This window comes from Notechis scutatus, chromosome 1, assembly GCF_049901735.1.
Source record: "Notechis scutatus isolate UNSWTSFEM ecotype Mainland chromosome 1, rNotScu1.2, whole genome shotgun sequence".
NCBI lineage: Eukaryota > Metazoa > Chordata > Lepidosauria > Squamata > Elapidae > Notechis > Notechis scutatus.
Window position 1 is genome coordinate 112,380,128 of NC_142009.1, and position 24,271 is coordinate 112,404,398.

Consider the following 24,271-nt stretch of genomic DNA (forward strand, 5'->3'; position numbering starts at 1 on the left):
GCGCGCACAGGAGGCTTGGGGTGGTGTGCATTGCCTTCTGGGTGCTGGCATGCAAGTGCTCGCATGCAAGTGCGCGTACAATTTTTGGCACAGGAGCCCAAAAAGGTTAGCCACCACTGGTATTGGGTCTCCTGCTTGAGCAGGGAATTGGACCAGAAGACTTCCAGTTCTATTCTGAATTTAAATTTGAAATCTGAATCTCACATAACATATAAGCAATTATTATGCATTTCTCCACCCTTATAAACGGATGGGGGGAAATGTGCAGAAGAATGATTAGATCACTCTTGGCATTCAAATAGAGAGATAACAAACTGAAAGGGAATGACCTATGTCATTCCCACCAGAGGATTTGGGACAAGAAAGAGGCAGAATTGTCAAATCATTTAGATCAGAGAGCTGCAACACTTCGTTATATAAAAAGGAAAACAAACCACACCACTGCTTTGTCTCCTTTCAAAGCTCAATTTTACTTCCTAAATAATTGGAAAAAGGTGCATGTTTGATCTGTTTTTCTCATTCTAATTTAAAATAAAGTGCTATATTACATATTGATCAGACTGGATTTTGCTTGTTCGGAAGATATATATGAATACTAGTTCATTACCTTTGGCAATAAACTGGGGATAGTTCATGCTATACCAAGCTGACAAGAAGAATATACAGTCCTGCCAAGGATGAATTATAAAACACTGTCTCACTTACATAGTGATTATCTGTGATGAGTGATATAAAGAATAGATAAAAGTAAAGAAGCTGATGAACTGAATCCACTTTCATAACTGTAAACGATGCCATATGCTGGCAGTCACTTTAAAAGTGATCAAACGTAATCAGAGATGGTGCTGACAGATGTAGAAAAAGTGTTAACTTCATCTTTTATCCTTTTGAATGTGCACCCATGCATTTATGTACTTAGATCAAAAAGCTCCCTAAATAATTAAGTGCTTGTACTTCATTTAGTCTAGCAAATAAGCAAGAATATAGAAGGGGCAGGGATATTCATTAGACAAAATTGTGTGCTCTGATACCATAAAATGTTACTGATTCATAGGGTTCTAAAGATTAGTACTTGAATAGGAGACCACATGGAGAGAGCAGATATGTAGGCTAGAACCTCTGTCCATGCAATATCCTGGAAGAAAAAAAAAAAGATAAACCATGTCCATACTATCACCAACAAAACAACAGTGTGTGTCCTAGGAATCGAACTTGACCTGAGAAAATCTTTATTTTTTTATGGAGCTCTAAAACAAACAGAAAATGTGCCATTCAATTGACTCTTAGTGACTTCATTTATAGTTCTTTTATATATATATAAATTTTATTAATTGCACATTAAAACATTGGACACAGTGAAACCATCCTGGCATCGTCTTTGCCTTACATACTAAAATATACAATAGGTATCATATATACATTGTTGCCATTGTACAATTGTTCTATCCAGTATATACATTTATAAAGACACCATAATCTCATCTATATTGATTTTTAAGGGAATTTCCCTTTTTTTCCAGTTTTGGGCAAAAACCATTCTTGCTGCCACTATAATGTGAATTATTAAATAAGTCATCCCTTTGCTACATCTCTCATTTGTGATTCCTAATAAAAATAATTCTGGTTTAAATTCTATTTTTCATCCAATCAGCTCTTCCAACCATGTCTGGATTTTTTGCTAATACGTCTTTCCTCTTTTACATGACCACCACATATGATAGTATGTTCCTGGTTTTTGATTGTATTTCCAACAATTTGGTGATAAATTTCTAAATATTTTTACCAGCCTTTGTGGGGGATCAATAGTTCTTTTCCATGACAATCTGTCCCCTTCAGGTCTTCTAAAAGAGAACCTATCACTGCATAAATCAAGCAGTTATCTAGTTGTGAGTTGTTCTACCTTTCCCAGAACTATAGACTTTTCAAGGCAGCCGAGTTTCCATATAATGTATTCAAAATATGATAATTTGAGTCTGGTTATTTGTGTCTCAAGTAAGAACTCTAAATAGATTTGTTTGATGACCCATTTATTGGGTTTTTTTGGGGGGGGGGCAATTTATAATATTCTCAGGAATATAATGCCAGTTAAAAATATTCTTTCTATCCTTCTGTTTCAAAGTCTAACTTCCACTTCCATAGTGTGTCATAGGAAAAACCACTGCCTGCATGATTCTGATATTTGTAGGTTAGAAGTACCTCCTAGCACCTGAATATCTTTTCCAAAGCCTTCATAGTTACTCTACCACATTTTATTTCAAGCTTTTCATTTGTAAATATCTTATATTTATAGTACTTGTTATTACTACATAGGAAAAGATAATCTTGCTTCCTTTGAAATGAAGGTGCTTGAATGTCAAAATATTTTGAACAGCAATTCACATATAGAACATGTTAAACTGGTTACAAGACTTTGCTAGTATTATTTTCTTTGAAATGTTAAGGTCTAGACATTTTAGGGGGCCAAAGTGAAATTCTCATGCACTATCACTGTATTTTCAACTGAAACCAATCCATTTATGCACATTTCCTTAGTTTCTTCTTTTCTATGCCAGTGTATGATCTTATTTATTTCAAAGGAATCAATAAAATACCATAATTATCAAGATGTGTTTCTAAACTATAGCTCCATGCAGTTTTCTAGGCAATATTGTCTCCATTCTTGGATGAAGAAAGAGACTAGCCTTAAACAAAACTAGTATTCACTGTCTCCTGGTTTCTAGCTGGTCATATTTAGTTGGTATGCCAATTAGGCTCTCAGTTATTCCAGACAAAACATCAAAAATATTTGGATCTAGGAAAATTACAAGACTGCCTGCTTCTTCATGCCAACATCTAATGTTATCCTCTACATCCCAAGACGTATACAGTTTTTCTTTTGAGATTAATTCAATGGGATTAATTTCCTCCCTTTCCTTCTAATTTTCATGTACCAGGCCACAACAAATGCTTTTCACTCATATTAATTTTTAAATTCTGGTTCTAATGCTTGACTGTCAATTTGTAATTATTTATGTTCATTTATAACTGTATATGAGCAAAATTGGCCACACCAGCTTTAAAGAAAGAGAATTCATGGATTTCCCCAAAGCATAAAGAACCAGTCATTTGAACAGTTACTGTATTTTAACAGTATTAGTGAAATGTCACTATCAAAGCTAAAATTCTCTGAGTTATGTGTGTGTAACTATTTCAGGAGATAGTTATCTATTTCAGCATTTAGAAGAATATTGAGATTTAGCCTCAATGAAAATTTTAGCAGAAGGTTCTAAAACCTGTTTCTGACAGAAAAATCACTATCTTCTGTACAGAAAGCCAAGATTTGACCTTAAAAGGATACTGGGAAGAAGATTTTCATAATTTCTAGCAACATTGTTCAATAATTTCAAATGTCTTGGACTACAGATCTTCTCATTGCCAGGATACAGGATAGTTTAGTATGTGTGAAAATTATTATTTGGTGAAAGCAGTGGGTGGGATTCAAATTCGGTTCAGTCGGCGTGGCTTGGTGGGCATGCTTTGCACGCGCACATGCGCCTTGCGCATGTGCACAGCAAATGCAAGCTTTGCACGCACACATGATGTGCTGCACGATGCAGCTGAGGTTGAAAAGCAGAAAAAAAAAGGTCAGTATGGAGCTGGGGCGAGTAGGGCCCAGCAGCTGATCATCGGAGTGAACCGGTTCTCTCCCAGATGATCTTCGGACCTACTGGTTCTGTTGAACCAGGTCGAACCGGTAGAATCCCACCCCTGGGTGAAATGTGAGTTTATAACATGAATACTGATTTCCTTCTTTTTGTTACTATAACTTGGAAAATATTTTTCTAAATTAGCCTTTTTTGTTCCATTACTTCTATTTGCTTAGATTTTTTTTATTAATCTTTAATATAACACGGTTCTATTGTTCCATAAGACAGTCATTCCTTATTAACAAAAGTTGTAATTAATTTTTATTGGTATGGAAAAATTATAGGAAAATTTAGTTTTCTCTTAATTTATTTCACTGTTTTGCATCATTGAGAAATGATGCAATGAGGGCCTTCATGCATGTGTTAACAAATGTAATCCTATGGTGCATAGTTTCATTATCAGATGAGTAATATTGCAATATATCCATTTAAATTGGGTTATATTTCAGATTAAAGCTCAATTATCACTAGATTAATTAAGATGTAGGTTTAATCCAACTTTAGTGTTCACAGAAGAATCATTAAATTTTTGACCCTCAGTTTTATTTTGCAGTGCACATATTCATATGCAAGCCTAAAATACCTTTAGAATATTCAGGGTCCAAGAAGCTACTTTAATCGTTGATTGAAATTTCAGTAGTTTCATAGATTTGGCAGAAGCAGGCTCAAGGAAAAAGGACATGGTTGAAAGTTCACAGAAAGCTTTGGTTTTGAAGAGCTGCAAGTTCTGGCAGAAATACAGTAAGCAGACATGCAAGCAACGCCGAGTGCTTAGACCAGTGTTCCTCAACTTTAGCAATTTTAAAAGTCTGCTGGTTAGGTTTTGCTGTTTCAAAAACAAACTATAAATTGACTGAGTCTAACTGTTTATTAAAATTGAGGTTTTGTGACAATGTCACAAGCAACTATGGCTGTGGTGCTGAAATGTATAAAGAACAACAGTGTTTCTCAACCATAGCAACTTTAAGACACCTGGACTTTAACTCCCAAAAATGTTGTCTGGAATTTCTGGGAGTTAAACTCTAAGTGTCGTAAGGTTGCTATGGTTGAAAAACACTGTTGTTCCGTATACATTTCTGCTACATGAAATTTCACTGCCACAGCCATACAGCTTGTGATCTTCCAGGACTCATTGTTTAAGTGGGGTCTTCGTGTGACTGTGGTGCTCCTCGACAAAACAGCCATCACATTGTGTCCAAATGTCCATCAAGAGCTTACCCCACCCCAATGTCTGATTTTTTCAACATAGACCACCCTGTCCTTGAATGGCTGGGTGGACTGGACATTAACATTTGAACCACTATAAGTTCATATATTTGCCATACGCTAAATAAAAAAAAAAAAAAAGGTTTGTGATGTCACAAAACTTCAATTCTAATAAACTGTTAATAGAGTCAGTTAACTTATAATTTGTTTTTGAAACAGCAAAACGTAACCAGCAGACTCGTATGAAATGGTTATGATCTGCCTTGGCAGTGTGAGCAACAGTGGTGACATGCTTGGCAAAGTGTTGTTAGAAGCAATGTTCTTTCTTCTCATAAAGTATTGAAGGGGGTTGATCTAGGTAAAGAGTTGTGGTGGTGCAGGAGTTAGAATGCAGTACTGCAGAGCTAACTCACTGCTCACTTCAGGAGTTCAATTCTGAGTGGCTAAAAATGGACTCAAACCTTCCACCCTTCAGAGGCCAGTAAAATGAGGACTCAGATTGTTGGGGGCAATATGCTGACTGTGCAAACTGCTCAGAGAGGGCTGTAAAGCACTATGAAGCGATATACATGAGTCTAAGTGCTATTGCTATTGCTATCTACCTAAGTTGGTAGTTTTGCGTCAAGCAAAAGTCAAACACTTGAAGGGTCAGAGGAACATACAAATTGGGTCTAGATGTATGATGATTGATTTTATGATTGCACTGCTTTATGATGGAAATGTCAGTCCCAAATGTGGTGATAAGTCAAGAACTACCTGTATATTTTTGTTTAATTCAAACACTGCCCATTCAACCAACTCTCTTTGCATAGATTCTCATATTCCAAACAAACAGTGAGTTCTGCCCTACTGTCAGCTTGAACCCTGAATAATTCTCAGAATGTTAAGTATTTCTCCCCTCCCCCCCCCGCAAGAAATGTGGCATTGCGAGCTGGTAATTGCAAATGTGGCATTGCAGATGTTGCATACTCTGAACCTATTGCTCACCTTGCTATAGAAGGGTTATACAATTTTCACTGCTGTGCCTAGCTACAGCTATAAATGTAGCTATACACAGTTAGGCATATGAATATCTCTAATCATGCAAATGTATAATGGCAGTTATTGTCTAAGCTCCAGAGGTGAAATAAGATTCAGGCTGCTCATTATCTCTGCATGGAGTACAGGTCTTATCTTGAACCATTGCCTTGGGCAGCAGAATATCTTGTCATAGCTGCCAATCTTTTCATTTTTATCTGTTGGACCCTTTGGGCCTGCTCCACCCCCATCATCTCCTGCCAAGCACATAGTTCAACCTATGAGTTGCTTGTGCCAGTCAATATTCCAACAAACCAATTGGCAAGTTTCAATGTCCCAAATGGGAAGAAAAATACAAACATATGTATCATTTCTTCTCATCCCTTCTGCCAGCTGCTTGGTGCTGCTCGCAACCGATACTGTTGCTGCTGAACTTCTTCACATTCCCTCTTTTATGTCTCTCCCAGTAAATCTGGCTTTTGCCTATAAATGCTCCTCAAAGTAACACAAATCAGAGAAATGTTGCCGCACAGTGACTGCCAGTGCTTCCTGTGTAGAGATTTTATGAGATATGTTGTCTATTAAGAAATCCCTTATCTTTGGTCTTCTGCTGCTATAGCAAACAGTTTTATCACTTTGCAACTGCGATTATTGTTCAGATGTTCTTCAAGCATTCATAACACTTGTGCTTACACTTATATAGCTGGTAATAAAAACATGTTTCTATATCCAGAGAGTACTTTGATGTGTATTTTAGTAATGAATGTTTGGCATTAGATCGTTTGGACATTTTAAAGAAAAGGAGCACATGCACACACGCACAAAAGAAAGTCAGAAAAATCCAACTTCTGCAGTTTTTATACAACCGCCTTGCAATTTGACCAATTGAATCCTATTGCGTTTCTCTCTTTTTGCTTTATGTTGTGAAAACCAGAACACCACTACCAGGGATTCGAAAAATTAGCAACAATTGCTTGCAAACTATATTGGAGGCTATATTTGAAAAATAAATACAATATTCTTCACTTTAAAAAAAAATGACAGGATAGCACTGATATTTAAAACCTGCTTAGGTCTCTCTTAAGCCATTCTACTGCTGTTTAGTTCAAAGGAATCTTTCTCTTTAGGACATCTGGACATGATGGATATTTGCAGAGAAAATCTTCAGAAGTGCAGCCATATGAACACTGGTTCCCACATAAGCAAGATTCCTGATTTGTTATTGATGTTCAGGCATTGGCAAGTCAATGTGCATACAATTGTGCATGCAAAGGCTTTGCTTAGAGACTTCTTCACAGTCTCTGTGGGTGACTTGGGAAGGGTTTAGCTCTGCATTTCTAGTTCAAAGGTACAGAAAAACAAAAGACAGTGTCTCCTTTGAGGACCAAAACATGGAAATGAAAGCTAGCATTCAGGTCTAAGGAACCATGAGGCAGATCTAAGTCCAACCCCCCCTTCCCCTCCCCAAAGCCATTATCATCTGGAAATGATAAGGTGCAGAAAGCATTTGTAGATTGATTTAAAATTCGGTATGTGCATTTAAGACCCCATATGTGAAAATCTGCTCCTTTTTAAAAGAGTAACACAAACATAAATGAGAACAGAACCACCCCAGCAAAGTTTCTATGAATCTTTGCTTTCTTAGCTATGATTTATTTTGGTGCACATAAGCCTACCTTTGACCTTGTCCCCCCCTCTTCAAAAAACTGCCAGCTCCGGTTGTTGCTGAATAGACAGGGAGCAGGCTTTAAAACTCACAGTTGTTATCACTAGAGAGTCATTATAGCTGAGAAAGAGACGTGCTGAGAAAAGAGGCCCAATCTGCACAAAGGTTATATAAACTGGCTGCCTGCTGTTTATAAAGGTCCTGTCCTCCCTCTATCTCCTTGATTGGAATCACTTGTAGCAGGAGAGCATTGCTACAATCAAAGGCACATCCCTGTGTGATGCATTTTTAATTAGTCACACCTGCTAAGGTTGTAAGCCGCCCACCCTGCACTGCTGCCATTTGAAGAGGGAGAAACAAATAAACATTTATGACTCAGGGTGCTATTTCTGAATGCTTACAATTCTCCTTTCCAAGAACGAGTTGACATTCATTATCCAAGCTGATTTGAGGTATATGTCACCACCTTGCATCCCGTATGCAAGTTTGCATTAATAGGCAAGGAAGTTCCTGTGTTTATTCAGGAGCTACATCTTTTCCACCCTACTTTGAAATGACTGCAGGGGTATGTCGGTCTGAAGCCAAAGAAACATCTGGTCTCTGTAGATCTCAAGTCTGTTCTGAAGGAAAGCAGTGTGCTGGCTATCCAATAGATCTAGACCAGAAATTAGAATGTTTCAACAACTAAGGTAAGCATAGATGAATGTCCCTCTCCTTGTAAAGTCCCTGTGGAGAAAACACAGTTCCAAAACCAGGATGTTTCTGACGCAGCAAATACAGTACAAACTATGAGACAATTACAGAGGTGACAGTGAGCTCAAGGAAGATGTACACTAATTTGGAGAAAAGTGGGGGGATAAAATGTTAGAAATATGTCAAACAGATCATTGAGAGAAGAGGGAAGTAGGAAACATATGAGATGAAGGGGAGTCAAGTCTTTGATTGATTGATTGATTGATTGATTATTTGCCATCAAGTTGTTTCCAATGCCAAGTAACCACATAGATAGATTTTCTTCTTAGGGAGATATTTTCCTCCTTAGGGATGGATAAATCCCAAAGAGGTGACAGCAGAGATCTCAAACCATAGTAGGGCTTTAGTAGTGGCAGGATTGCAGGAGCCAAGAGAAGAACACTGTGGTTAAAATGAACAACTGAGTCATGACCCAGAATTCATTTAGGTGCTGATCTGCTCTTCAAATTGCTCTAAGCTCAGTGATCCTAGTTAATTACAAGATAGGGAAGCAAAACTAGAGAAATTTATCCGTCTGAATCATATCTTAACTATTTTGGTGTCTCTAAGTTATTATTATTATGATTGATCACATAACCAGATGTTTATACTGGAGTTGGCATTTTTATCCACCTATTGATCCTTCCCAAGGACCAGAGATAGGCAGATGTTGTTGTTTGATGATGTTAGTGGTACCATTGCAGGATGTAAGCTGTTTCAAGTAAAGCTGTTTTTTTTGCAATTGACTGATGGTGATTGTGTCAATGCCAGTGGTATTCAAGTGGTACTCCAGATGTTTGGGGATTGAAACCAAGGGGCCTATCACCATTGGTAGTATCTTTGCTTTCTTTGCCACAGTCATTCTACTTCTATTTGCAGGTCTTTGTGTTTTGTGATATTCTCCAGTTCTTTCTTTTCTATTCTGCTGGCTCTATGTACTGACATGCCCAGTATGCAGACATTTTTGTTGTTCTTATTGACAATTGTTAAGTCTGTGATTTTATGTGGCAGGTGATTCTGATTAATTCTAATTCATGCGCTATTTTTGTACCCTTATAGAAGGTTATCAGTACTGTTTGCAACAAATCATGAGAATCACACCAAAATAACAGCATATATGTCAGTGGTGGGATTCAATTTTTTTTACTACCGGTTCTGTAGGCATGGCTTGGTGGTATAATAAACTGATATAAATATAATTAGATAGTTAAAAATAAACTTTCCATAGTGAAGCTCAACATCTGGTAACTTTATGGATATATACCAATTTTTCTCCAGTAATATGGAATTGATTTGGCATTGTTTTCTTTTGTGATGATGAAAAATGTTGAAAGTTGAAATTCACTCTAGTCTAAATCCCTGGAATTCCTATGTGGTCTCCCACCCAAATACAGACTAAATCTGGTTCAGTTTTACTTCCACTCCCAGACAAGGAAACTAAAGTGCTGAACACTTTTAATGAAACAACAAAATCAGTCCAGTTTTTTCCATATATTTGATGTTCTCTTGGATAGTTGCCAGTTCTCAGCTAGTATGGCTGAAGGTTAGTGGGATGGGGAAGATTATAAGACACTTTGTATTATTTAGCCAGAGACCTCTGATGTATTAATTGAGCCATCCTTTCAGAGCATCAGAAATATTTACTGAAATCTAACACCACCTCTCTGAATCATGCTCTATTTAAGCGTTGATCTGTTCTGATTCTGATATGATAATAAATAATTATCCTACAATGTGAAGCTGTCTGTAGCTCTGAGGATCTATTCTGTGATGCTCAGGACTTTTTCCAAAGGTGCTTTTCCAAAAAAAGGCAACCAAGAAAATCCTGTTGCCTTTTGGAGAAGCACTTTTGAGACAACCATGACCTAGATGATTGACAATCTGCATAGATGCCCAGGACTCTTGTTGCTAGCTACTGCTGAAAAGCAGAAGCAGGCTTCTCCAATCTGATCAAGGAAGCAAACTGTAAGCAGCAAAATTATGCATATCTTTTTGCCCTAATATATAACCTAGCCTTACCCATTTTCATTCTAATGCTTCTCTCCCACTTCAATAAACATTTGCCTACTTTGTGCTAAGAAGATGGCTTTATTTGTGCACTAGAGATTCCTGTTCAGACAGAACATTGGTTTATTCCTGAATAGCACCTTATTCTACCAGATCTGTACAGCCTTGTTTCTTTTTATCTATTTTACACAAGACTGTAGAGACAACTTAAACCCTTAAAAAGCTGCAGTATTCGTATCACGATCCCATTGTCTGTCCTTTGTTTTCCATTCACAACCACCATAAGAAAGTATGCTTTATGGTTAATTTCTGTTTTCCGCTACTTGAAGTGTTTTACAATTTTTAAATTTCTTCTACATATTCTTTTTTAGAATAACCTTTCAATCTGTCCTTCTTGCTCCTCCACTCTTTCATTCTTCCCCTCTAAGGACAAGTTCATCACATTTCTAGCTCTCCCTTTTTTCTTTCTCTTTCTGTCCTCTCCAATCTATTTGGTCTTGGATTTATCTGGAGAAAAAAGGGACAAGCTATAACCTATTTGACAGAGTGTTTGACCTTTGATGATCTCAGTACATTTCCCACTGGGTAATTTCCACAGCATAAAACTCCTGCCATTTAGATCTCCTGTTGGGAAAAACAAGAGAACTGGAGATTGCAAATGCCATGAATCCAAAAAAAGAGCATTTTCAGTGTGGTTTAAAGGCTACATTGCTAAGATATTTGCAGATAAAAAAGTTTGATGGTAGTACCTTAGTACTAAGTAGCTCTTGAAATATAATTTGACCAGGGCTGTTTATTCTACAACATTTTCATTGTCACTTTCCTGGAAAGCATCATTATATCTTCTTTCCTGGAGCTTCCTGGAAAGCATCATTATATCTTCTAGGTAGTTTGTTTTTAATTGTCATCAGCTTTAACCAGCCAGGATCAGTGACAAACACACAGACAAACACTTGTAAAAGTTACAGCCCAAAAGATCTGGAGTATATAGCAATAGCACTTACACTTATATACCACTTCACAGTGCTTTATAGCCCTCTCTAAGTGGTTTATAGAAGCAGCATATTGCCACCAACAATCAGGGTCAATACATGAAAAGGATGTGTTTTACGGATATAATTCTCCCTCTCCCTGTTTATTGCATTTCACGTTGTTGGCACTACCATTCTCAAGAATTAAGTTAAATTTAGATTTGGACTCTTGTTAAAAGTCTCAAATCTTGCATTGGCTGGCAGATCCTACCTTTGCATTCATCTGATATCTTTCCTTCATGAACTGAATCTTTTCACAAGAATCTTTTTACTCTTAAAAACTACTTTTAAAAAAGGTAAAGCAAAACAATAAGAAAAACTTAACTATTCTTTGTAAGATATGTTTCAAAGTTTCTTTTCAATGTTGCCCAACAAACTTTCCAATGAAGAGTCAGTGAAATGGATCAATCACTCTGGGACAACCAAGGGGAGTAAGGGAATATCTCTTCCCTTAATTGTTCACTACAGGTGATCCTCAACTTATGACCACAAATTTATATATGTTGTTAATGTCTATGTGTCTGTTGATGGCTGATTTGTCAGAATGCCAGGCTTCTAGGAATTCCCTTGGACTTGGCTTGGTCTAGGATGGTCACATTTTCCCAATTGAAACTATGGTTAAATCTGTCTATATGTTGTGAAATTAAAGAATTTTCATCATGTTTTCAGACTACTAGTTGCTGTTCATGGATGTGTTCTGCCAATCTTCTGAGGTTTATACACTATGCAAAAGAGACTATCACCCAGCCCCAAAAGACCCAAGCACCAGCAATCAGCACCAAGATCAGCATAGATTAATTCCAAGGTTAATATCAGACCAGCAGTCAAGTAAAAAATACCCCAATCAAGCAACTGCCAAAGAAGCCAACAGCAAGCAGACCAACCAAAGAATCTCTAAGACCTTCCCCACCAACACTGACAGGGCAACGCTAGAATATAAACTGACAGCAATCAGCACTCCTTACTAGCACTGATGATGTTATCTAGTTTGGGTAATGAAACCTCTGCAAGAAAACAAGCAAGCTCAGAGAGCACCAAGATGTCATTGTTTGAGCTACAAACATTCTCCTTTATTAGTACTCTCAAAAAAACTGCCTGCAGGAGGGACTCTGCCCCAAGCAGGGCCTGAATTCTTCCAGCAAGCGGCCCTTTGACTCTTGAATGGAAGAAGATTTGAAGATCCTAACTCCTTTGCCATTTGGCTGGTCCAGGAAAGCAGTGGATGTTTCTTGCTGTGCCAGTTTAGGGCAATGGCCACACCACGTTGCCTAGTGACATCAGTTGCATCAGTGCACTGTTGCATATTTTTTTCCTGGTCAAGCGCTACAATACAATCACATACATCTGAAAAAAACACCCTTCTGCAATGAATCTGCTTTACACTGTTTTATTGATTGCCTATTTTCCAAACTGGTATGTATTTCTCTTTCTCTGCATAGTATAAATGTATTTACATACACACAGACATCTTCATCATCTATTTTTTTTCTGTTTGACACACACAGTCAAGACTTACTTTTTAAAAATGCAGCAACTCCAGTTTATGCTTCTATCCACTGCTGCCTCTTTTTTAATTTTATTTATTTATTCATCAAATAAAAAAATAAATACCAATGAACAAAATGAAAAAATAAACCCCTAAAATGTGAAAAGGACGATAGGCACATTTAGTGTACTTATGCACTAACATTTGCACCATTTCACTTCTTTCACTGATGTGGAAAACTATTTGCCCTAATGCAGGAAAGCCACATACTCCTCGCCAACACCTGATTATATGGGAGCAGGCAAGATTCCTCATACAAACATTTTTTTATCCTCCTGTTTTAAAACAAAACTTTGTTCTCCATATAAAACTATATGATTTGAGAAAAGATAAGGAGAGAAAGGTATTAATTTCCTTTTGGCTGCAAGAGTACAGCCTTATTATTGACTGAATTCTTTATAGCCAAGTGAGGGACATTGGCTTCTCCAGCCTCAGCAAATATAGAGTACAGAATAACAGAAAGTTGGAAAGGAGGTATTCTAGACTAGTTCAATCTTCTGATCAAGCAGGAAACCTTATAACCTTCTGAACAAATGGCTGTCCAATCTCTTTAAAAACCTCCAGTGCATGTTAAATACAGTACCTCTAGCTCAGTGGTCCCCAACCTTTTGGGAATCAGGGACTGGTTCTGTAGAGAGAGGTTTTTCCATGGACAAGGGGGGGGGCATGGTTTCATGTGCTGCCTGCATCCCATGGATGGAGCTTCACTTGTTTATGGGGCCCAGTTTCTGGCATGCGTGGACCAGCGCAATTCCACAGATTGCAGGCTGGGGATCCCTCATCTAGATCTATTAAGGTAAATGTTTCATTTTCTAACAGTACTATGGTGGACTGACATTCGAAAATGAGACACAGGGAAATGTCTTGAGAAAATGCCAGCCCTGAGTGAACTCAGGTAGCAGTATTTATTGAGAAAAACACAAGCAAATATACAGTATGCATATTCAGAAAACAATGACCTCAACAGGAGATTACTTCACCAGCATGAGAACACACAATCTTGGAAAGTCCCAGATGTTACCTTACTAGGATGAGATCATACAGCCACGGAAAGTCTCATGGGAAAGTTTGGAAAGTCCCATGAGAAAGCACAACTGTGTACCTTGAACTTTCACCCATTTTCCTATTCCTTCTAAACTTGCAGAATCAAACAGGATGAGACACTCATGAGCGAAGGTACTCCTACCCCCACCAAGAATGCCCACATCTCCCTAGACTTACTGCTAGTATTCAAAGGCCTTACAGAAAATGATAAAATGATTAATAAAATATATTACCACATTCCCTCCTTTTTTATTTATTCAAAGATAGGGGGTGTTTTAGTGGCATAGTACACAGTTCCCTCATGACCTGATCCCACACGCCGGAAGACTGAGGTACACATTTGTAATAGATTAGGAATACATTGAATAAAACAACATAATAAGATACATATAGCAATAATAATAACAACCCCTTGCAATAAGGAGCGAAACCATGATCCATCAGGAAGCCAGGACCACAGACTGTCCCAGAATGATGCATTAAACCCATCGGCTCCAGATTGATGCTGAGCAATACGATCTTCCATGTCCTGAACAGTCTTTGTAATGTTTGGCTCATAATTATGTATAAAAACACAACAATGCGAATGAATTAAAGCACAAACTCCTCCTTGGGCAGCTAACATAATATCTAAAGCATATCGATTTTGCAAAGTAACTTTACGAATTTCAGACATTTCTACATTAATCATCTTAATATTCTTTATAGTATCATTAAACATAGCAACAGTAAAATTATTTAAAATATGAATATCCCTATAGTTCATAGCAATTCCCAAAGGCGGATGAGACCTCGAGAAATTTGTGTCCATAGATTACCTCCCATGGTTAGACCTGATTCCAGCTCACGTTTGTTGCGGATTCTGCCTTCCGGCAACTGATCCAGTTTATAAATTACAGGTATGACATACCCCAATGTGCATATCCCAGACCAATTCCCGGAACCTCCCGATACCCATACTCCCACATAGGAACCACACATCATTCCCCATAGCCCAAGGCTCCCCCGGCTACCTCAGAACCATTCTTCATCTTCTCAAGATATTGACACATATAGCACTGAGGAGAATTGAACTGAGGAGACAGGTATAGTTCTGCACACTGCTATTATAACAGATGGTTGGCATTTGAAAAGTGACATTACACCTGGACCAATTCCCTAGGAAAGTTCCTCCAGAGTCATTTCGGGTGAAGCATACATACGCCCTTCCCTTTAAAGACACCTTGACCTTAGCCGTCACATTCCGATTATAATGTGTGCATTTTTTCTTTTTGAACATCTGGGATTGCTCTGTTGTAGCACAAGACAACTGTTTTCTCCAGGTTGCATTCTTTATTAAATCTTTTTCCTCAAAAGGCACTCCATGCAATGTTAGTCCTTCTCCCACTCTCCCAGGAAGGTGCATACACAACCAACAATTGGTGATGTTCAAGTTTTTGGCAGTTGTGCGCAAATCTTTAATGTAATTATTATCTGTCCACAAATCATCGCCCAAATCTCCGGCACGCTGAACATGCTGTCGCTGCTCTCTCTGCACCCGAGCAGTCCAGGACAGATTAGGCAGAATCAACAGGATCAGGAACCACAGATGCGCCATCCTGCTCCTCCGAAACTTCCTTCACAGGTGCCTGCGAATGATCAGGTCGAACACACCACCAGGAACCCAACGAATTTGACCAAGATGTTCAACTGCTGCATAACCACGTCCCCACGTTATCAGCTCAGCAGGAACCCATGCTGGATCCGGAAGAAACCGCACCAACACCCGAGGTCTCACCGCATCTGTAGAAGGAGAAGAAAAATGCCTGCTGGCCGCGCCGCAGGGGGGTTACCAGACAAATTTAAAAATTTAAAGTATATAAAGCTAGATTTAATTGATCTTGAATCGCAGGAAGCCCCAGGAGCTTCCCTCCTTTTTTATTTAATTTAGTCAACATGGTCTTGAGCGTGGCATTATGACGTTCTACAATAGCTTGCCCAGTAGAATTGTATGGAATCCCAAATTTATGTTCCACGGACCATTGTTTGCAAAACTGATCAAAACCGGTGCTCCGATAAGCCGCACCATTATCAGTTTTTAAAGTTTTAGGCGTACCAGCAACTGAAAAGTCTTAATGCAATGATTGATGACATGTTTAACCATCTCACCTCTTTGAGGGTAGCCATTAAAAATCCTGAGTAAGTATCCACAGTCACATGTATATATTTCCAGGGTGCAAATGACGGATATTGAGTAACATCCATTTGCCAAATCATTGAGGGTTTCAACCCTCTGGGGTTAACTCCCATAGGTATAGTCGTGCCCTGCTTTGAACAAGTTGGACATTGTTGAATTATAGCAGCAGCTTCTGCAGTAGTAAGTTTGAATTGCTGTGCCAATGCTTTAGCGTTTTGATGAAAATAACTATGACTGTCCCATGGCTGGACAGTGAGGACTGAAGTTACAGCACTGTCAGCTTTGGCATTACCTTGTGATAAAATTCCAGGCAAATTACTATGACTACGAATGTGAGCAACAAAACACACATTCACACGCTGCTCCAAACATCCTTGTAACAGCAAAAGCAATCTTAAAATATCAGGTGATATTCCAGGAGACAAATAAGAACCTGCTACAAAGGGTAACAAATTATACACATACAATGAATCCACTATTAAATTAAAATCCTGATTGTGAAAATTTTGAAAAGCCAAAACTACAGCAGCAAGTTCTGCCTGCTGGGCAGACTTCTGCTCTGAAGTCACTTTTGTATGCCAAATTCCAGATTTATCTTTCCAAACACAAGCACCAAAACTTTCCCTCCATCAGTAAAAACTGTAGGAGCATCTGATATAGGCTGAGTTACAAAAAGACTTGCTAAATTAATTCTGACTGATTTATACAAAGATAGCCTAGGATCGGCTGGAGGATGACAAGAAAACTTCCTGGCCAGGAATGTACCAAAACCTGCAAAAACTCACTATTGCAAATCATCTGTTCCCAGGTAGCTAAAGCAAAAGGAACATAACATGTTACTGGTTCCATACCAGCAATAGCCTTGCAGCGCTGACGAGCACGATTAAAAATATCAGCAAGCTGTTCTGTGATACAATTTATGGATTTCGATGGTGTATGAGACAAATGAATCCATTCCAAAATCCTTAAAGCAGTTTTTTCTTTTACCTGAACTATCAATGCAGTAGCCCTTCGTTCTGAGATTAAAATCACTGATAATGGACAATCTAACAAACATCTATCTGTCCATCTTTGGCTTAAAACTTGTTCAATCAATGACAAAATCCCTTTTTGTTCTTCATTTAAGGTTATTATGTCAGATGCTTGTTTAGCACTAGCCAAAGCTTGAAACAAAGGACTTAATTGAAGAGTAGTTAAACCCAAATACGGCCTGATCCAATTTATATGACCCAAAAATTGTTGTAAACCCACTAAGGTTAAAGGATTAGGAAGAACAAATTCCAATTTCAGGGGTGTAATGTGACTCAGGAATAATTTATGACCTAAATAGGCAAAAGGATATTCTTTTGCAATTTTTCAGGACTAACTATTAGGCCTTTCTCCTTTAGTATAGCAGTTAAAAGAATGACAGCAGAATTCATGGCATCATCAGAAATATTAGCAGCTATCAAAATATCATCCATATAATGATAAACCTTCCAATCCGGGAATTTATTCGAAAAGGTTGTAAAGCCCAATCCACAAACATTTGACACATTGTAGGACTATTTAACATTCCCTGCGGAAGGACAGTCCATGCGTATCGCTTAGCGGGCTGCCCCTGATTTATACTCAAAATAGTAAAAGCAAACAAATCTACATCTTCAGGGTGCAAAGGAATGGAGAAGAAAGCATCTTGCAAATCTAACACTCTTATATTCCATCCATCAGGTATTAAATTAGGATTAGGCGTTCCACACTGAAGTGGACCCATTGGCTTTAATATAGAATTTATGCTCCTCAGATCATGTAAAAATCTGTATTTTCCAGATTTCTTTTTGATAACAAAAACTGGAGAATTATAAGGACTAGTGGTAGGCACTATATGTCCTTTTTCTAATTGTTGTTGAACCAATTCATGTAAATGAACTAATTTCTCACTAGTCAAAGGCCATTGGTCTATCCACACTGGCTCCTGTTGGAGTAATTGTAATTTTAATAACTCCACAGGTGGGTGTTCAGTCATCATGAATGACAACCCTTGTATCAAACTGTTGCATCAAATCTCTGCCCCACAAGTTAACGTGAAGGCGCAGAACAATCGGTTGGACAAATGCAACAGCTCCTCCCTGCTGTGTTTTAACTCTAAGAATCTTCCTACTAACCCGTGCGTCTTGAAGTCCTCCGACTCCTCGAACAGACGGTGTAGGATCTGTCGGCCACTCCCTAGGCCACTCACTTTCACTGATCACAGAGACATCTGCTCCAGTGTCCAGCACTCCAGTAAACTTTCTGCCTTCAACCAAAAGAGTTAATTTTGGTTTGTCATTTTGCCTAATACCTTGCATAATAGAAAACACACTAGACTCCTTAACCCTATCCGTAGATCCAAATCCACCCTGACGAATTCCATCTGACTCTCCCAAAGACATAGATGGCAAAACTATAAGCTGTGCAAAACAATCCCCTTTTTCAAAGATTGAGGAACAGGTGAGTGAACCTGAATTTTGATCTGACCCTCATAATCCGAATCAATAACCCCAGGAACCACAAACAATTGATCGCCATGAGCCGATGATCTAGGAAGAAGAAGACCCACAGAAGCCGGAGGCAACGGTCCATAGAAATCCGTTGACCCCAAACAAACTACATGTGGAAACCCCAATTCCAAATCCTCGGCTAATGGAAGATCAATTCCTGCTGAACCTTAGTAGCTGGCGACCACATGTTATCCCTACCCGCTCTCTGGTGGCTCCAACCCTTCGGACATTACTTCACTCTTTAGAGTAGGGAGAATGCCCTGATCCCTGCTTCCTAGTTTTTCCTCAGAATGAAGTCTGCACTGATTTGCCCAATGGTAGCCTTTTTACATTTTGGGCACACTGATTTAGGACGAACACCCTGTCCCATTGATCTCTTATTCTGCTGACTTTGACCTCCTCCAGGAGCCCGACATTGCGCTTTAAAATGTCCAGGCTTCCCACAATTGAAACAACCCTTTTGAGCATGTCCTGTTTGTAAAGCCAGAGCTAAAGTCTCCATGTTAAAAGACTGACTCCCAACCTTCCTACATGCATTAATCAAATCCATGATTTCTCGCTCTCCACTTGCTACAAGTGGATTTAAAATCTTTCTGCAATCTGTGTTAGCTTGTTCTACTGCTAACTTAAAAAGCAACTCTTTCTGGGCGAATTGATTATCAATTTGTCTTTCAATAGCCAATTTCAGTCTGCTAATGAAATTTTCATAGGGTTCATTGTTCCCTTGTTTGATGTTAGTAAAGGTCTTCTCACCACCTTCGCCGTCAGGGAGAGCCCTACAGCTTGAAAAATTAATTGTGGGAGAAGAACGAACCCTTCCTCAGGCATACCATCTCTCTGTTGTTCCACTGTTGTAAAATTACCAGCTCCATAAAGCTGATCTGGGTAACATTTGCTGTTCCCTCTGGACTGCCAGCTGTCTCCATTTCTGATCTAACACCAAATATTGAGCTGGAGTTAAAATCATATTCAACAGAGCTTTCCAGTCAGCCGGAATCATTTTATTTCCATAACCAACTGCTTCTAACAATGCCTGAGTATATGGCGATCTAACACCATATTCTTTTGCTGCTTGCTTAACTTCCCTCAAAATCCTGAGAGGTAAAGGCTTCCACTCCCGCTGCGGATTTAATGCAGCATCCATGACAATTTCCACTGGATTAAGTTGAACTTCTACTCCAAACTCCACCAAATCATCTCCTGATAGTTCCCCTCTATTCTTTGCTTCTTGAATAGCTGCAGTAACTGCATCCACCTGAACCCTTAAAGGTAAACTCTTATCTTCTGACAAAGTATTTCTAGCGCCAGACAGTCCCCCAGATTTATCTGGAGGTGCCGTCGGCGGCAACAAACGTACCGCATGGTAAAGCGGCAAACCTTCTTCGGGGGTGCTAGGAGCGGTTGTTCATAAGTAGCTAACGCATCCATAATCACCCTCCAGGTTAACAAAATTGAAGAAGGGGCACGAGGTTCCTCGTGCAAAAATTTCCTATCTTTTCCAGGACTCTACTTTAATACTACCTCCCTCCGGATATGACTTAATATTTTTCCAAACATACTGTAGTAAGTCCTCAATTTCTTTCTTTCCTACAGCACAACCCCTACTGCCAATTCCAAACCCAAAACTATTCCCAATGATCCTCTCAATTCCCTGATGTGCTCTTTCTGAGCCTTCGAGAGATCTCCCCCATACTCACGAAAGAATCTATCTTCGTCCAGCGAAGAAGATGAGGGCCCAGTCGACGTCGCGGACGATGAGTATAGGATGCGGGAAACGTATAGCCTTCCAAGCTATCACGTCGGGGTCACCATTTATGGTGGACTGACATTCGAAAATGAGACACAGGGAAATGTCTTGAGAAAATGCCAGCCCTGAGTGAACTCAGGTAGCAGTATTTATTGAGAAAAACACAAGCAAATATACAGTATGCATATTCAGAAAACAATGACCTCAACAGGAGATTACTTCACCAGCATGAGAACACACAATCTTGGAAAGTCCCAGATGTTACCTTACTAGGATGAGATCATACAGCCACGGAAAGTCTCATGGGAAAGTTTGAAAGTCCCATGAGAAAGCACAACTGTGTACCTTGAACTTTCACCCATTTTCCTATTCCTTCTAAACTTGCAGAATCAAACAGGATGAGACACTCATGAGCGAAGGTACTCCTACCCCCACCAAGAATGCCCACATCTCCCTAGACTTACTGCTAGTATTCAAAGGCCTTACAGAAAATGATAAAATGATTAATAAAATATATTACCACACAGTACCCCTTTAAAAATTATGCATTTTACATCAATGAAGCATCAGTAACATTTCTGAATATAAGCACACTGTGTAATGGTTGACAATTTAAGTGTTTGCCATCTAGCAATGCAGAAGCAAAATGTTAATGACACTTTTTACAATTGTGTGTGTGAACAAACAAAATACTGATGACTATTCTTACAATACTGTATGTGTGTGTGTGTTTAGCCTATATGTAGGCCAGAAACACATTATATTCCTCTACCCACATTTCCATTTGTCAAGCTGCATATAGATACTTTGAAAAGGTTATTGAGGTCACAGGAAAAACTAAAAGCACTTTGATGTTTCTGAACACAACTTTCCCTAGAACATCAGCAATAATGCTTCAATTTAAAGCAGAACTGTCAAATATCTTATTAGTATTTAGTACAAGTGGATTTGGTGGAACGCTCAAAGAATAGAAAATTTCAAGGAGATGATATAGCTGTGGTCATTGCTAAAATTTAATAACTTATACAAAAAGGTAAATGAAAAAAAGTAGGCCAGGGGGAATTCATGGGGGGAAAGCAAACCAACAACAAAGCAGAATTGCTTGACACATTTAGGGCAAAGAGATTCTTGATGGATAGTAGTCTTAGCTGCTGCTTCTTTTTTTCTCCTCCTGTTCCAGTAATCTCCTCTACCAATGGTAAGTAATCAGACAAGAATCTCAGAGTCTGTTTGTGAATTTAAACTGTTCCTATCACCTAGGCAGCAGGGATGCTGTACATAGCATTCTGACTGTGTGAGAAAGCCAGTTCTATTGTAGTTTCTCCCTCCCCGCCCCCCCTTACATTCTATAACCACATTGAGGGATGTTTATGCTTTAAAAGTACTTCTGGGAATGTATGCAGAAAATGAATGAAGATGCACATCTCTGTAAATGTCAAGAGTTCAGAGAGACAATGAGATAGATGAATTCTGCAAAACTGCTAGACTTGAATTTTGTGTTGCTGATATGCCTTTAGTCATTTTTGAATTGCTTTTTCACAGTGTGTGTGTGTGTGTGCGTGCGTGTGTGTGTTTTAAAAAAAAATGCAAGCAAAGAAATATAACCTTGGAAGTACCACAGTGAAGAGTAGGAGATTCAGTTTAAATGAATGTCATCTGGTGTGCAATGATAGGTGTTCATTTATTCTTGTCATTATATCAGATGCTTAATTTCTAAACTGAGAAATGGTGAAAATACCCCACTTCTGTTTGCAGGAAAATGTTGTGTTTGTATTGGATATATAAATTATTTTAAAATGTCCTTGCGCTATCTGTGTTGGGGTTGTTCCTTGCGGCTGATTTAGAATGCTATTCACTAGTCTTTAAGCTGGCAGGAAACTCTACTGGCATAAAATTAGCTAGCAATTTCTGTCATGCTGCAGGCATGATGCAGGCAAATGGAGCTGTCCTTGTTTATGATATATAAGGCACACTGGTGGGGATTAGTAGATTTCCCTAGCTTTGTTTCTTTCCCTGGTACAAAAGTTCAACAGCTGGTGGAAGAAACATTCACCAATTATTCTCTTTAATATGGGTTGAGGCTGGGGAGAAGGTAAGATTTGATAATGGCTAGATTGGCAACTTTAGCCATCTGTCAAACTTCACTATTTATGTGATTTCAAAGGGAGCCTATCAGCTGGTGGTTTGACTCCTTGTGGACATGGATTTAATACTATTTTACAAAGAATCTATCTTCAAAAGGACCCAGATCAGTGGTGGGATTCAAATATTTTTAACTACCGGTTCTATGGGCATGGCTTGGTGGGCATGGCAGGGGAAGGATACTGTAAAATCTTCAGTGAGAGGTGATATTTGCCAGTTCTCCAAACTATTCAAAATTTCTGCTACCGGTTCTCCAGAACTGGTTAGAACCTGCTGAATACCACGTCTGACCCAGACTTAAATTTAGTCCTATTCCAGAAGAATACTAAACCTGTGTATAAAAGCTTTGGTTTACAGATGATAATCTTTCTCTGTTTGGATGCTGACTTAATGCTGACTCTGTCAATCACTTAGAGAGGGCTGTAAAGCACTACGTAGTGGTTTATAAGTCTAAGTGCTATTGCTATTCCAAAAATATGCTAAGTTGGTGTTCAAAAGTGATCCAAATAGCAACTGTCAGATATGGAGAAGGTGGTGCCATGAATAACATGCCATCAACTTGCCTGTTGGCCAAAATGTTGCCATAGCAAAAATTGGGCCAGGGTTAAGAGCAAAATATTATGTTTAAAGCAAAACAGCTAAGAATGATCTAAAACTGCCTGACTGGAGCTGAAGATTCATAGGATCATAGGCTCATAGGGTTGGAAGGGCCTTGAAGATCTTCTAATGCAACTTCCTTTTCAAGTCAGTAATACTACCCATACTACCACCTCTTACAATACTAGACAACACTGTATCAACAGTAGAGACCTTCAAATTTCTAGGTTCTACTATATCACATGACCTAAAATGGACACCTAACATCAAAAACGTCAACAAAAAAGCACAACAAAGAATGTTCTTTCTGCGCCAACTCAGAAAGCTCAAACTGCCCAAGGAGCTGCCGAAACAGTTCTACAGAGGAATGATTGAATCTGTCATCTGCACCTCTATAACTGTCTGGTTTGGTTCTGCAACCCAACAGGACAGACACAGACTTCAGAGAGTAATTAGGACTGCAGAAAAAACAATTACTACCCACCTGCCTTCAATTGAGGACCTGTATACTGCACGAGTCAAAAAGAGGGCTGTGAAAATATTTACAGACCCCTCACATCCCGGACATAAACTGTTTCAACTCCTTTCCTCAAAATGATGCTATAGAGCACTGCACACCAGAACAACTAGACACAAGAACAGTTTCCCCCCGAAAGCCATCACTCTGCTAAACAAATAATTCCCTCAACACTGTCCAACTATTTACAAAGTCTGCACTACTATTACTGTTAATCTTCTCATCACTCCTTATCACCCATCCCCTCCCACTTGTGATTGTAGGACTGTAACTTTGTCACTTGTATACTTACGATTTATATTGTCTGTTTCCTAGTATGATTTGATTGCTTATTGTTTCCTATGACTATCATTAAGTGTCGTATCTTATGATTCTCGACTCTTGATGAATGTATCTTTTCTTTTATGAGCACTGAGAGCATTTGCACCAAGACAAATTTCTTGTGTGTCCAATCATACTTGGCCAATAAAGTATTCTATTCTAATCCTCATCCCATCCAAATGAAAATGCAATCTTTTCTTAAAAATCTCCACAGATGGATGACCCACAACTCCAGGAAGCAGGTTATTCTACTGTTTAATAATTCTCACTGTCAAGAAATTTTGTCCTTATTTCAAGGAAAGAATTCTGTTTGAGAT

The 24,271-nt window shown here is 38.7% G+C and overlaps 1 long non-coding RNA gene across 1 annotated transcript in view; it reads right to left on the bottom strand.

Annotated features, from left to right (window-relative positions):
* Positions 1-1,353: 1,353 nt before the first annotated feature.
* Positions 1,354-24,271, bottom strand: part of LOC148132940 (uncharacterized) — a 40,401-nt gene continuing 17,483 nt past the window's right edge. Inside the window, exon 3 of the long non-coding RNA XR_015746995.1 lies at positions 1,354-1,390. This is a non-coding gene — a long non-coding RNA (uncharacterized LOC148132940). The remainder of the gene's footprint in view (positions 1,391-24,271) is intronic.